Here is a 14842-nt window from a genome sequence, read left to right as displayed (position 1 = left end):
TTTATAATTGCATTGTTGAAAGTGAGTCTGGGGATTTTATTTGATAAGTTTGTGCAAATCTTTGCACTAACATGGCTGAATGTATGTTGCTTGCCTTTGTTATGAGTGTGAGAGGTTTATTCACCGTTGAACAAATACTTGGTGTGTAATCGTCCGCATGACACCGAATGTGTGTGTGACTGGTGCCCACAATACGCGAACCCGCTAGAAAATGTAAATACAAATCTAGTGATTAAAAAAAGTAGAAAAAAGCTGGATAGGAATAGATAACAGACTATGTTTACGATGGAAATCTAAAGAGGTAAAAAAAACATGTGGGAGAGAATATTCACTGCCGTTGACTATGCAGTGTCAGCATGTTATTCTTGCATATGGTACCTTGATTTCTATTCCTTGCCTGCCATCTTTTAAGTGAGGTGATTATCATGCCAAGTCAAAGAGGAAAGTTTCGGAGCGAGAAGATAAAAGAAGTGAGAGGTGGGTGCACGGTAACAAGATGACAAATAATGCTGTGGTGACACATGTAGCAGCCTCTTCGCATCTCAAACAAACACCGAATTAATACAACTTGGTGATGCTACTGTATGAATGACTCGTGCGGCCTGACAGTCACTTAGTTATATTTAAAGTGCTCCGTGTGAATTGAAAAAACTTTTTAATATCCCTTGTGAAATTGCAAATATCAACAGCGTGAAAGTTTCCTTTAAATAATGCAATGTGTTTTGGTCCATTCTGGAGACAGTATCCACTGGTTACTGACTAATGGTGGAGTAGACACAAAACAATGCGACAATTCAGAACTCAAGGCACAAACGGTACAAAACAAGTTCTTTCCAAAAGAAAAGTTGTGGCTAACAAAATAGCACCAACCATCATTTTCAATTAATCTAATAAAAAAAGTTGTAAGATCCTGTTACTGTATTTTGTTTTTCTACTGTCAGTGGTGGCTAATACAGTTGTGGTCAAAAGTTTACATACACTCGTAAAGAACATAATGTCATGGCTCTCTTGAGTTTCCCCGTTATTTCTACAACTCTGATTTTTCTCTGATAGAGTGATTGGAACAGATACTTCTTGGTCACAAAAAACATTCATGAAGTTTGGTTCTTTCATGACTTTATTATGGGTCAACAGAAAAAGTGATCAAATCTGCTGGGTCAAAAATATACATACAGCAGTGCTAATATTTGGTTACATGTCCCTTGGCCATTTTCACTTCAATTAGGCGCTTTTGGTAGCCATCCACAAGCTTCTGGCAAGCTTCTCGTTGAATCTTTGACCACTCTTGACAGAATTGGTGCAGTTCAGTTAAATTTGATGGCTTTCTGACATGGACTTGTTTCTTCAGCATTGTCCACATGTTCTCAATGGGATTTTAAGTCAGGACTTTGGGAAGGCCATTCTAAAACCCTAATTCTAGCCTGATTTAGCCATTCCATTACCACTTTTGATGTGTGTTTGGGGTCATTGTCCTGTTGGAACACCAAACTGCGCCCAAGACCCAACCTTCGGGCTGATGATTTTAGGTTATCTTGAAGAATTTGAAGGTAATCCTCCTTCTTCATGATCCCATTTACTCTCTGTAAAGCACCGGTTCCATTGGCAGCAAAACAGCCCCACAGCATAATACTACCACCACCGTGCTTGACGGTAGGCATGGTGTTCTTGGGGTTAAAGGCCTCACCTTTTCTCCTCCAAACATATTGCTGGGCATTGTGGCCAAACAGCTTGATTTTTGTTTCGTCTGATCACAGAACTTTCCTCCAGAAGGTCTTATCTTTGTCCACGTGATCAGCAGCAAACTTCAGTCGAGCCTTAAGATGCCGCTTTTGGAGCGAGGGCTTCCTTCTTGCACGGCAGCCTCTCAGTCCATGGAGATGCAAAACACGCTTGACTGTGGACACTGACACCTGTGTTCCAGCAGCTTCTAATTCTTGGCAGATCTGCTTTTTGGTGGTTCTCGGTTGACTCTTCACCCTCCTGACCAATTTTCTCTCAGCAGCAGGTGATAGCTTGCGTTTTCTTCCTGATCGTGGCAGTGACAAAACAGTGCCATGCACTTTATACTTACAAACAATTGTTTGCACTGTTGCTCTTGGGACCTGCAGCTGCTTTGAAATGGCTCCAAGTGACTTTCCTGACTTGTTCAAGTCAATGATTCGCTTTTTCAGATCCATGCTGAGCTCCTTTGACTTTCCCATTGTAGCGTTTGTGGGCGCTTGTATCCAATGAGCCCTATTTAAATGGCCTCAGAGAAGTCACCAGCTGTAGTCACTCATAATCACTCACAAGAAGTTAAGAGGCCATGCTATGAAGCTCATTTCATTGACACAACTTTCTAAGTCACCAAAATTGCTAATTCATGTTGCTGTATGTATATTTTTGACCCAGCAGATTTTGTCACTTTTTCTGTTAACCCATAATAAAGTCATGAAAGAACCAAACTTCATGAATGTTTTTTGTGACAAAGAAGTATCTGTTCCAATCACTCTATCAGAGAAAAATCAGAGTTGTAGAAATAACTGGAAACTCAAGAGAGCCATGACATTATGTTCTTTACAAGTGTATGTAAACTTTTGACCACAACTGTATACTGACAAGTGTATGACTAGGGTTAGGTTACTAAAACATGTGGTTAAGATTTGGGAAACATAATGCTTACTGTTCATGAAACAGTAGTCTTTTGACTCTAAAGTCAGGCTGGCTTTGTGTCCATCCACCACTGCCAGCTCCACACCTTCCATGTCCCTGCATACTGTATCGGGCGCACTACTTCCCCACACAAAAGAAATGAATGAACAGTCAAACTCATTGCTAAGCCATTATTGAGATGCTGCCTCTGTACGATGTGGAACCAGAGCTTTGTCTTAGAGTGAGAATATAGTTGTGAGATGACGATCCTTTCCACCGTAAACACAGCAGTTCATTAACCTACTTATATGTCTCAAGCTCTAATCCAATCTCATGGTCACCGTTCTGTCCTTACCCCAAGGATAACCCTTTAGCAAGGCCCGCGGACACCAGAGGCCCCAAGCAAACACAAACCTCACAGTAATTTCCCTTTTTGACCTGCAGGAATGTCAGTGCACATGTCGGAGCAGGAAAAAAAACAACAGCCTGGCTCAAATTCCCCATCTGGCTTCAGGCCTTTCATCTGTAACAAGGGACAGTCGAGGACACATCCTCTCCTGTATTTACAAACCTGTGCTCTCCGTATGCCCGGCCACAGAGGACTAATTAGCGCATTATTCTATTTTTGTGTTGGTCAAGAAAGTGAAAGTGGTATTGTACTGGGACATGGTGCAGCAGCTTTGTGTATACATAGAGCTCTGCAGGGTAAATATAGTGCAGCCTCTACAGAACCACGCTTTGCTGCCCCTAATCGTGACGCAGTGTCGCTTGCTGCACTATTAAGGGTAATTAACGAGAGGAAATAATCTAATAGATCAAGCCACCTTTTGAGGCTACAAACCCATACTCTGTTGTGTCGTGTGAAAGACTGCTCACTTGCTAGTGAATGCTTTATTCTGAATGATGATGTGGATTCATATCAAAATGTGACTAATACCAAGGCTGAACATGAGTATCAAGTGTTACGGCTGAATCCCTCTTGTCCTTGATCAAATGCTTGGTAAACTGCCTCTGAACGAGTAATTTGGCTTGAATGACCAGCTTAAAGGTTGTCAATCATTTCTGAATGGAGCTGTTGGATGGCACGACTTTTGGAGTGAAAATTCATGTGGTATCTTCCCTTCTTTTTCTTTTAGTCTAGTTTAGCATTGGCTTTACAGTAAAAGGAAAATCAAACAGAAGAGAGGGAACCAAATACTTTAAAATATAGGGTCAATAAAGTTGAAATATGATAGGTAGCACTTCTAAGTTGTTTTTTGAATCTTGTCTACACAGGCAGCGTTTTGGCCATATTTTTCAGCTGTCCATGTCACATTGTTATTTTAATTACCACAGCTGTTCATACTGGCTGCGTGACAGATCATGTTTTTTTAATTATAGGTTTTACGTTTATTTATTTTTTTCCATTTCATAGGAGTACTACAATGAGTGTGTGTTGGACTCTCCTGCCAAAACGCAAGTAACCTTCTTATCAGCATCGTGCCTGAACACACATGATGTAAATGCCATGCAGTCTGCTGTGTGCACTTCATCTAATGAGGACTTGAGTGCATACAAAATACACAGGCCCCCCCAATAGGTTAATCCTACCATGTCTGTAGGCCCCATGCATGAGTTCAAGTTCAGACCCAATATTGACGACACAATGTAATAGTACCTTCACACAGTGGAACAATGTTTTGAATGCAAGGTTTGCTGCGATATTCTTCAAGACTATTAAGCATATGCCTTTGCATAAGATTGATATCTCACAAAAAACAAATTAATTAGTCACTTTGCATCTTTCAAAACACTGTTAATAAATCAGTGATAATGACATAATCTGTTGGAAGGCTTTGCTATGATGTAGATGTAGAGTATACGTCTGAGCAGGCAGTGAACACAGCCTCTCTTTGCTTAGACACCCACGAAACATGCCACTCTATTACGAACGTCCAGCCTGTACTGTATGTGGCATCGCCAGGCCGGCAGATGGGTTGGCCACCCAGCGACCTCTGACATTCAACCTTCAGAGGAGCAAGGCCATGGATTCTGTCCAGTGGTCTTAATCATTCTCAAATGTTCTGCCAAAATGGATGCAGGGTGCTTGAGCCAGCTTGGGCCAGATGCTGTCTCAAAAGAGACCACATGACTTCAGCTGATATCCCAACAGCTTTTCCTGGTAATACAAGAATGTGTAGGCCTTAAAAACAGCAGCATATTCGCAGCATCATTCCTGTAGATGCAGGAAATAGTATATGCACATACTGTACTGAGAGAGGAACTTCATCATATAGCTTAACCTTCTGTATGTGCTATGCTTTTGTCTGTTTTCACAAGCTGACTGGAAAAGAAAGACTCTGCGACAAGTCAAACAACACATTTCTGCACTTGAGAAACGTGTCCTTGGCACAAGTTTCCTTGTTAACATGAGATAACAGGATGATGTAAGAACAAGTAGATTCACTGATTGTTTCTTAACCAACGTTTGTGATGCCTGCACCTTTAATCAGCTGTGCATATTGTGTCAGTCCTTTGACTGCCTTTGTTCATTTAATGACCAAACCCTGAAGACACAATAGAAAATTATATTTTTGAAGAGCAGGCTAATTATTGTTGCGTGGAGAGACGTCAACATGGGAATAACAATAGAAAAGGGAAAGCTAAAAGGGGTTGGGTAGGATGCATGCTGTGACATATCAGAGAGTTTTTACATGAGTTGAAATTTAGCATAAAATGGATGTGAAAACAGAAAAAGCAACAGAGAGAGAGTAAAATTAAAAAGCACTGGAGGTGATTATAACACGGTATTAAATAATTGCTGAAAAACAATGACTCTAAAATAAGAATGAATGTAGTAAGGTTTAGGAAGTGGCACATGCCTTCAGGCATGGTGTCACTTGTTCTGACGACTTGTACAAGGCTTTTTATTTCAACTTAGAAACATTCGGGCAGTGCTGTTCATAATACATTTAGTCTTGTGTGTTAAGGACTGAAACATATCATTATGTAACAATTTGTGTATGCCTCGGGAGAGAAGCTTGACTTCATTAGCACTTCTTCTGCTACTGTGTACTTCCCAATCCACACAGGAGGTGAAGGTAATTTCTGTAGTGCGTTTGATTTGTGTCCAACACCATGCTGTCATGTTGGTCCGTGGAAGACTGAGCCACTTGCTCAAGCAAACAAGACTTTGATTGACATTCAGCTTAATGTAGGAATGCAACACATGGAGGGTCTGGTAAACACGCTTTCCTTCCAATGTTGGAATAGAGCATCACCAGGGTGGTTAGGTTGGGATGGCAATTGAGGTTGTTATAGTTGGAGAGAGAGGAAAAACAACACTAATTCTTGACACCGAATCTTCTCACCAAATGGAAAATAAACTTTATTTTACCATGTTAAACTCCTAAAACCGCGTTAAAGACACAAACAAGAAAAAAAAAGCTGCTGGTAGATAGGGTTTGGGAGTTAGGGCCAACTCTAATCCTATGCAAAAAATAAATAAACAAGTAAATGAATTACCGCAGAGCTTTGAAATCACATAAAACGGATCAAACAGACAGCACACTATCTCAAATTGGGTGCCCACTGCCCCTCAGCACACACTCAAATGCACACATACACTTTGTCCTGTGAAGTCAGCATCTGATGCTTGGCTGCAGAACCACTCATAGAACAGGAAGGCAGGGAAAGAGAGAGAGGACACCTTAATGTGCCTTCACCATATGCTGTTAGCTACTGATGGATGCCGCTCTCCCCAGGCACTGGAGCAACTTATCGCGTTTGCTGGTGACACTGCCGTCACTGATAAAGTTAAAGATAAGCCATCTGTTCGTAACAGCCGAACCGCCTCACTTGCCGGGATGGGGGCGACCAAGTGTACACGAGTCTCCATGGTGTGTCTGCCCAAATTACTGTGGCACAACACCCTTAAAGAATCTACATGTGCATATAGCATGAATATGAACATGTGTGATCAGCTGCAATTATGGGTGATTATTATGAAAATATGGACATTGCCTATCAAAGAGGCGAGGAGCGACACGCTCTGCTAACAAAATGCAATGTTAGCAGATTTCTCAGAGGCGGCTGTAAAAGTGAACACTTGGTGAATTCGTCACTCATGTCTAATTACTGTAGAATTTATACAAATTCACGCTAAGTAGCTATCAGTCACATTTCTTATTAACAACTTTCCCTGCAGTAGATGGGGGTTTTTTTTTAAAAAAGAGGGGGAAAGAATTAACATACAGCAACTTTAATCTCTCTCAAGAGCTTTTGTTAATGCCAGGAGGCTTTTGACAAGCCCGAGAAACTCACCATTAGCAAAATGGCCCGTTACCCAGAGGGCACGGCTAAAAGAAAGAAAGCGCTAACATTAAGACCCACCACAGGAGCAAGTCCTGGTTGTTCTTTAATTGTTTGGGGTTATGACAGCTCGCTTGCTCTACGTACAAGCATTCCTGTGAGGGCTGTGAACTCAAGATCATTGCTAAAACATATATTCTGTTACGCTCACCCACCTATGTTTTCTCTCTCTTAAGTAAAGATAGCGCGCATAGTTATCAAAAAAACGTATGATTCCAAACAAGCAGTTGTTCTTAATTTTTTGAAAAGCACGTAACAGCGTTTTTTCCAGGGCGTGAGAAGCCCAGATGGAGACTTGAAAGTGTTGTGATATCCGTGAATAGCATTGTTCTTGTCCTCTGAGAGATGAATAAACTCGAACCATTTCAGAAGAATCCACTCCTGTGTATAACAAAGCTACCAGTGCTTTGAATACTGTCCGGGCTGGCCTTTTATCATTTTCACCAAGCACAGATCTACTTTTAGACTTCAACATCGTAATGGTATTTGCTTAACTGAGCAGCCAGCAATCACTCTCTTCTGTGCCAGTGTTATATCACTGCTCAAGTGTGGCTCAGTTCCTGTCTGAGAGGAGGACTGCCAGACATAATGCAATAATAACTGGTGCACAGATTGTCTAAGAGAACCAAGGTCCTATTTCACTGCTGACGATACTAGGATGAACTCTTTGTGCTCTTTCTCTCTCATTCTCCCTCTCCTTACCAGCACTGAGACCCTCGAGCTTCCCGGAGCATAATGAGCCAATTGTAATTCCTCGCCGACAGCTTTGTATTGAAGAGTGTATGAACAAAAAAAAAAATACTGGGCATTTCTACTTCAAGTCAAAAGACAGGGCTTCAAGGAGTATCTAAGGCAAAAACATGCTTTTGCCTTATTATTGCATGATGGGGACAGACTGCCTGTAGCAAGTATAACATTTAGATCTTTATCTCAAGTCTCGCATCAGCAGCACAGCAGGATTGGGCTGCAAATTGAGCTTGATGTTAATTAATAGCAACTGGAAATAAGAATACAATTTGAGTTAAATGAAGAAAGCCATTCTACTGCACTTAGAGACTGTCTGCAATCTGAGATACTATATGATGAACTTCTTTAAAGCGTCCATTATCTGGACATTATTTAAAGCTTTCACTGTAACAGGTGGCTTTAATGTAATGTGGATTGCCGACCTTGAAAGAAGGTGAATGCATCAACTAGACATGATATGTTAAAAATCTAACTGCTTTTTAGTCTCGACAAAGAGCACTCCTCTCATCCGACATAGTGGACGTGAACCTGCACTGCTCCCCCACAGATGCCTAGTGTGATGTTTGACAGATTTCTCCCTCTCCAGCTAGGCTCACAGTAAATGTCCATCTGGCAGCTTCCCATGGGTACTTATTATTCTCAGCAAGCCAGGGGTTTTCTGTTTCCGAGCAGTCAGCCAGCGCCCGCCTCAAAGAGTTGAGAGCCGGACCAGAACTGCTTGCAGATGCTCTGCCTGGTTGCCGAACTGTGCTGGTGTAGTGGCATGGCGCTGGGTTTTCAATTACACAATGAGGTGGCAGTATCCAAAAACTGTCCGAGTACGAAAAGTCAAGTGCACTAACAACAACTATGCATCTGAGACAAAACAACAGCCAAGTAAGAGTAGCATGAAGGTTTGCCAGTTTTCTCATTTGTCCAGTTCCCTTGCACCACCTTCAAGATGAGTTGATTGATTTTCCCCCCATGAACAGATGCTCAGAGCCATGGTTAGTGTTGAAAGGTCCTGCTGGTCTGGTCTGAGGCCCCACTATGGTGGATTCAATCGTGCAGTTGACCTCTATCACAATCCTACAGCCCGCTGAGCGTCTCCAGAAACAGTCTGACAAAACATAGAATGCACACTCGTCTTGGCATTCAGCAGCCTGTGCTGCTTTCACACTGAGTTTTGCTTGTTCAACCCAATTCAATTGTTGGGGATGTAAGTCTGCTGCTTTGCTGTCAGCCTTGTTCAATGCCTGTACAACCCATGGTTTGCTTGCATCGTCATTGCGCTACAAAGTGCGTCCGTTTACCGCCATTGCCAGAGGAAGTGATTGCCGCCATTTTTACATATGGCCATACACAAGTTAAAAGTCTGCTCCTCATAAACTCTTTTCCGAGATGAAAAAAGGTTATGGTATAGTCAGGATGGAATGATACTGGCATTTTAGCGATCATGTTTTACGGCTAACATTTGAAAAATGCCATTCATAAGGTATGGTTATCTTTATTAGCCCTGGGGCAATTTGTTGCACAGCCAGAAGCAACACAATCACCCCTTCAATCAGTACACAACATTTGGATGTCTGATACAGACTGCACAGGGGAGAATTGCATTTCTACTGATCTCAGACCAACTTGTTTTGGTCAACTCAGACACAGCCTCTTGGTGTTTATCTGGGTTTGGACTTAAGTGCCGGTGTGAAGTCTCTTGAGCCTGCCATGAAGTTCGGATGAAGTGAGCAAAAGATTAGTAGGTCCCTTAGAGACGGTTGTTCTCCCCTGAGAACAGGACGTTCAAGGCTATGTGACCATATGGACACTGTCGGTGTCCCCAGTACCAGGAGTTTCATGTTGACATGTGGAGTTTTGAACAGAGGAAGAGTTCACAGCTATGAGATATTTCCTCACACACACACACACACACACACACACACACACACCTCAGTGGGAAACGGACACCATCCGTGCTATGCTTGTTTAAGTCAACACTGCCGGCGTATTCTTTGAACAATCTGGGCCATTTGATTCTCATTTGAATAATATTCAAATTGAAGGCACAGAGCACACAATCCGCTTGCAAGAAAAAGCCACCATTGTGTATTCCCATGAACACATATGGGAAAATGGGATGGGGGAGGACTGCAGAGCATTACATACCTTACTGAACAAACAGCAGCATCTTGGTGCCGGTTTGATTCCACCCCACCCCCATCTAACCCTCTTCCATTTTCATGCATTCACATCTCTCTCCCAAACACACATGACAACTCAAACATGAGTCTCACTCTTGAGAACAGTGCAATGAGGAATTAAATGAGTCTTACCTAGTGTGGAATAGTTGGTCACATCTGTAAGCGGGCCATTGGGGAAAAGAGGGAGGAGGGGGGAAATAAGAGAGAGAGAAAGAGAGAAGAGAAATGTCAGCAAATTACAAAGTACAGCAAGCTGAACTTCAATGCGGGCTGAGGCTGTCACTAGCTCCCCTGAAAAATGACGGTGTCCCAGCATTGTACTGACTAGGGGTTAAGAATAGTCCCTGTCAAGAGGCGGACATCATTTATTAATCGAGGGACATGAAACGTCTCAGATAGTTCCCCACGAGGATTCAAAGTTTGCACAACTTGCATTAATATTTGTCGGTGTTTCAAGATTTTGAGGGTGGAGGCAGAGAGGATGTAAGCGAAAACCTCATCTATTGCCGACAAACTTTTGATTCTTTTTGCACCAGTGTGACATACCGGTAACCACCGGACAAACAATTGTGCTCACACAACCATGCAGCAATTTAGTCGCCCTCTGATATATCTCACCCTGTGCACATAAACCGTTGCTATTTCCCCTAGCTTGCCAACGTCCAAGGTTCCAACACCATAACAACATGGCAGTACTGCACTACCCGACAAGGCCTCAGGGTGGCCACTGCACAAACAATGAACAGGTACCCTGAAAAAAAGCAACATCCGGCCATTTTCACTACGTCACTGCCTAACAGTCATATCTCCCCAAAAAAATTATATAAATTGATATTATAAGACCTGTACTCTCCTCCACTTTCCTGTGCCAAATCTCTGGCAGCCTGAGCAGTTTATACTGGATTTCCATTACAGCATGCTTTTCTTTTTTTTGTTTAACAATTAAAGTGGTCCCTCTACGAATGTACTCTTCCAAAGTACAGTTTGGCTTTCTGGTAAATGTGCAATAAAACAAGGAAATGGAGTGAGCTGACAATAACTGGATGCAGTGTGAGGGAAATAGAAGACGCAGGACTAAAGCTGAGCTGCAATTGCTTACCAGTGCAGTCTAGTTGTGTTGCTAAGCAGAATTTGCCAGTAATATGATTTATCACCAATGGTGTCTATTCCCTTGTATTCATTTACATTTTTGGTGTGCATGCAACACATCCCAAGGGGATCAACGGTGGGGGAATGTGATTACAATGTCTGTTTGGCTCGTGAGAACAAATCTACTTTCAGGAAAAGGGGGGAAGACTGGGGTTCAATCTCTGGGACGCTCATTACCATTCTGTCTGACACACATTCTCACTCGCTGCTACCGTTGTTGCTAAATAGAGAGCTCAACTCAGGACCTTGAAGCTTCATACCGGGAAAATTGGACCCAGGGGAGGGGGTGGCAGGGACTGATGTCAGACTTCAAGAGCCCCTCGAAGCACCTGGGGTTTCAATGACATTAGCATCAGTGTTGTTTGGTAGAGTGAGAGACCAAGACACTTGAATGGACGCCGATGAAAGATAACAATAACAATGGAGAGGAGATGCGTGGGATGTGGCAAAATTTGAAATGTGATCTCATCACCTTTTGCGTTTATTAATAGACACTCTTTTTGCAGTGCAGTGAAGATTGCCCAGATATTCCCTTAGCCTTGGTGGTGGATATTCGGAACCCTGGCCAATCAAAAGCAGTGGAGGTAGCCTGGGCCTCAGTGGATTAGACTAGTGGGGATGGTGGAGGGGGAATCTAGAGGGAGAAACCAAAGCTCTGGTGGCTTCAATAAACCCACTCTGTGAAAAAGATAGAAGACGGAGACACTTTTTTCACCCTCTCTCACCCTCCTGTTTTAAGCAGATAAGCTGCTTCCAGGGTCTTAGTTATGCTGTGTAGAACCCACAACACGATAGAAAAACTTTTGACAAGGCAAAGAAAAGCTGAGAAGTCTGCTCCTCATGTTGTCTTTTCTATATTGACAAGAGGGATTTGGGGATGTTTGGAGTGGTCAGTGCTGGGGAATTACAAAAAGCCTCTGTGATGCAACATAGTGAGCAGCATATCACTGCTCAGGCATGGGCTTTAGTGAAGGCATGGGCTCAAGTTTTGCTTTGGCTAGCCTTTGCAATAAGGCAGAAATGGCTATGCCAAGATGAGTAACTGGCGGCCACACCATGAACCCTTTGAGTTTCCTTCCAGATTAAATGGGTTACTTTCTTGTTTGTGATGTGACAATTTTATTAGTCAATTTTTCCTTGATATTGCCATTGCTCATGAAATGTCTTGTGCGACAATGTGTTGGGGAAGTAGTACACTGCAAGGTTTCTGTAGTTTAAAAGACTTTCAAATTCTGTATGTAGCCCCATTTACAAAGTCAAATAAGAGCTTATGAAGACATACTATGTACTTAAAATAGATTAGCACGACAACAAATAACAAATTCTACCCAGGTAGTCACATCCCGATATATAAACAAGTTGTACATGTCTGTACTGGGCTGAGTTAACTAGGGATTCAAGCAGCCTATAATTAAAACTATTGTGTAACTGTTGGCAGCTCATCTTGTTAAATGCATCAACGTGTTCGGTGTTTAGTATTTACACAATGTCTTTTCACCAAAAAGCTATTGATGTGTAAAGAAAACATGGCAACAGACATTACACTTTGTCCAGAAATTTGGATTAAACTTAGAGAGACATCATCTGCCCTTGGTGGGATATTTGCAGTGCTGTGTATTTAGTCCTCTGAGACTATGCGGCTCTAGGACAAGGACATCAGTTTCCTCAAGGGAGATTCTTTTTGACACAGCCGGTCTTGACTTTCCTCATTCATCACATAACAGTCAGTGCACCACGGCGGGGACAACTCCGCATTTTAAGGGAATCTGAGGAGCTGTTTTGTTTGGTCCCTAACAGCCAACTGCAGCCACACTTGCTGATAAATGAATATCCCCTTTGCACCGCTTGTGTATCTATTTATACTTAAATATATGTGTTAACTGTGATCGCCACAAACGCTCCAACCAATATGACGACAACTGGTGTTTGCTTTTAAAATGGTACAGCATCTGATGACAAAGAATGCGCTCATGATTTGCAGGTTTTTTATGCCGTGGCCACAAATTACATTACTCTAATATTTACCTGAGAAATAATTCACCATCTTTTGATCTGGCCTTAATTGTCCATAACGATTCTGACTTTTAAGTCCCATTACACAAATGAACACAGTATATCTGTGAGGGTTTGATGGGGTTGTTAATCATCTTCAATTGTTCTTCGCCAGCCATTAGAAATCCTGCCTCGCCCATATTGCGTTGTAGACTTCCCTCGCCCACCCCTACAACTTTCAACTCCTCAGAGATGAAGGACTGAAGGTGATCAGAGTGGCAGCTAATTTAGCTCTGAGGTCAGTGGAGGCAAAAGAGAAAGCTGTATTATTCTGCATTTGATAAGTATCTTAAGTAGCTCTTATCTCTTATTTCATTCTATAGTATCTAATTGCTGGGCTCGTCTCTGTTTTAATAGGGAAATGTCCTAGAAAATGTGACTTTTATGGTTTGGTATATTATGCCAAGCATGCATATTTCAATGCTATTAAACACTTGATTTATAAGTGCACTTACAACCCACATACACTGGTTTTGAATACGTATTGGAATTGAAGTATGCTAAGCTTTTTTCCCCTGTAACATAATGACTACAATTGTATTCCTCTTTAAAAAAGAGAAGATGCCAATACCTTTTCTACCTTGTTATTTTAAAAATATAACCACTTGTTTTTTACAGTGTAGACTCATTTTTGGGGGACGAAAAAAAACAAACACAAATATCAATTAAATAAATGATAGAGCGGCTTACATTCGAGATGGCACAATCAATACTCAAACTAGGCCTATACTACACATGCACTCAACCGATCCACTGCAGTGGGCATCCATCCCTCTTTCCTCTAGTTCTACAGTGCGTGAATTAATTTATGTCAATCAGTGGATCCGCCATTTCTCTCACAGTGGCATATGAAAACATGTCAATGAAGGCACACACACACACACACACACACACACACACACACACACACACACACACGCGCAGAAAGAGAGAGCGAGAGTCCTGTCTCTAAAATGTCTGCAGGACTGTGTGGCCGCTAATTGCAAATCAAAAGCAATGGAGCTGGAAGGCAGCCCGAGAGGGAACAGTGGAACCTCCCGCGCCTGTTGTCAGTCAATTTAGACCATGACGAAAAAAGCCCTGTTCCTTGTGTCACAATTTAACCTATTCACCAGTGTGGAATGGGAGCAGCTGTTTTTTTTTTTTTTTTTTTCTTCTTTTTTACAGTACCACATAATGGGACAAAATGGCTCCGGCTGGCCAAGCTCCAGTTAGCTGCAAAAAGGCCTCAATGCAGGGAGAGAAGGGAGAAGGTGTGAAACAGACATTTCAGAAGAGAGAACAGAGCTGCCGTGTTATCAATGATTCTGAGAGAGCTTGCACCCTTCCATCTGAGCTGATATAAACATTAACTCTTTTTTTTCTGTTGCAACAAAGACTTAGAGAAGCACTGACGGAGGCTACAGATGGCCTGGGCTCACACAGACTGCAGAAGTATCTAGAAGTTTACACAAGTCAGACAAGAAGCCAGATTGGCTCCAAAGCTAAGGCTGTTCTTTGAGGGGTAAAAAAAAAAAAATTGCTCACTTGTTTTTAATCTCTCTTCAAGTCGAGGTGTGAATAACTACTTTGTGAGTGACAGCCTGATGAACGCAGATATAGAAACTCCAAACTTCATCAGGCGGTTGTCAGACTCAGCGCTGTCCGGTTTAAGGGCCGCTCAGGCATGACAGTACGGAAACGAGGTATGCTTGTGTTAGCACCGCGGCAGATGTTCTTCTTCTGCTGCAGCTGTCTCC

At 42.3% G+C, this 14842-nt stretch overlaps 1 protein-coding gene across 33 annotated transcripts in view; it reads right to left on the bottom strand.

Moving 5' to 3' along the window:
• The window catches only part of LOC137874609 (receptor-type tyrosine-protein phosphatase delta-like), a 333500-nt gene that overhangs the window by 232982 nt on the left and 85676 nt on the right, over nt 1-14842 (bottom strand). For all 33 annotated transcript variants that reach the window (XM_068713389.1, XM_068713393.1, XM_068713391.1 and 30 more), the window contains exon 4: nt 10035-10058. The gene's annotated coding sequence lies outside the window, so the exon portion shown is untranslated. The remainder of the gene's footprint in view (nt 1-10034; nt 10059-14842) is intronic.

Source organism: Cebidichthys violaceus, unplaced genomic scaffold (genome assembly GCF_023349555.1).
Source record: "Cebidichthys violaceus isolate CVI_PGR_0920_01 unplaced genomic scaffold, fCebVio1.0.p SCAF_19, whole genome shotgun sequence".
Lineage (NCBI taxonomy): Eukaryota > Metazoa > Chordata > Actinopteri > Perciformes > Stichaeidae > Cebidichthys > Cebidichthys violaceus.
This window is presented reverse-complemented; position numbering and strand designations above follow the sequence as displayed.